The following is a 1,357-nucleotide window of genomic DNA, read 5'->3' on the forward strand; positions in this document are numbered from 1 at the left end:
TTCCTAAAATGGCAGGACAGAGACTGAGTGTTCAAGAAGTTAGACTTGGATTTGGTAAACCCATGTTCAATTTCCTGATTCACCACAGTTACATGGGCAACTCCAAGCACCAATATGGCTCTGCTCCCCATCTGTATAAAGAAGTTAATAGTATTTCTCCATCTCACTGAGATGTTGTAAATATATATATACTTTTAACAAGGTGAGATATTCATATGATAGGGCAAAGGAAACAATATATCATAGTATCATAGTACTTAGGGTCGGAAGGGACCTAAACAGTTCTGACCCCCTGCCCCAGGCAGGAATGGGTGCCAGGATCATATCACCTCAGCCAAATATCAGTCCAGCCTCATCTTGAAGACCCCCAAAGTAGGAGAGAGTAACACCTCACTTGGGAGCTTGGCATAGATACATATGATAGATACAGCACACACACTTCTTAAATTTTAAAAAGGGGAACAAAGGTTCTCGTTGAGATAGATGTTGAATGACCAGCATGAATAGACTCTATATCAGTCAGCCTTGACTTTGGCATAGAGTAATATATTCTTGCACAGTTTGTGTGGGGGAATTTTGGGTGGAAAATTGTCACCTATCCGAAAGAGTAGGGGTGACATCCTATTCTTCCCTGTTCATCTAAGTGGCCATTTCTTTGGTCATCAACATGATATTTTCAGCACTTAAGTATCCAGAGGGACTCTGTTCCTGGACACACAGCCCTCTACGCATGGATGACAGCATATGCGTGCAAACCTGTCATGTGCATTGACAACAAAATGGGTAAGGCGTGAGATGCTTCCCCCAACAGCTGAGTGGCTAGGATACCCACCTGGGAAATGAGTAGACCTGAGTTTTATTCCCCTCTCTTCCACAAAGAATTTGAACCTAGATATTTTTAACTTACCAGCATATATAACAATCACACCACAGGTCAGACACTATCAAGGCCTTCTTCAAAAGCTGAGCCATTAATGTAGTCATTGGGAAATGTCGGGGAACAGTGGCCCCAAGGTCACGGTGGGCCAAGGGTTCGGATCGGATCGAACAGGCGGGATTAGCGGCGAGGAGTCTGAGCAGTATGGGACTCGGTGCGGTTTCAAGTAAAGTAGATTTATTTTTGACTTACACTACTGGAGAAGCTTGCTTCAGTTACAGTATATGAACAACGAAGGGGTCTGTTGGTCCACGGGGTTCCCGAGTGAGCCCTTGCTTTCTACCCCGAAGGATAGATGCGGCTACCCACTCGATAGTCCCAGGACTGGTCAACAGCTTATTGATTGGGATGACAAACAACGGAACTGTAACACGGTGAACGATGTAAACGACGTGACGCCAGTCCAACTTGGACAAAAAA

General features: G+C 44.6%; 1 long non-coding RNA gene across 1 annotated transcript in view; it reads right to left on the reverse strand.

The window, feature by feature from the left end:
• Positions 1–306: 306 nt before the first annotated feature.
• The window catches only part of LOC109302574, a 9,167-nt gene continuing 8,116 nt past the window's right edge, over positions 307–1,357 (reverse strand). Inside the window, exon 3 of the long non-coding RNA XR_002098848.1 lies at positions 307–401. This is a non-coding gene — a long non-coding RNA (uncharacterized LOC109302574). The remainder of the gene's footprint in view (positions 402–1,357) is intronic.

Source organism: Gavialis gangeticus, unplaced genomic scaffold (genome assembly GCF_001723915.1).
Source record: "Gavialis gangeticus isolate Ggan-Ray unplaced genomic scaffold, GavGan_comp1, whole genome shotgun sequence".
In the NCBI taxonomy this organism is placed as follows: Eukaryota; Metazoa; Chordata; order Crocodylia; family Gavialidae; genus Gavialis; species Gavialis gangeticus.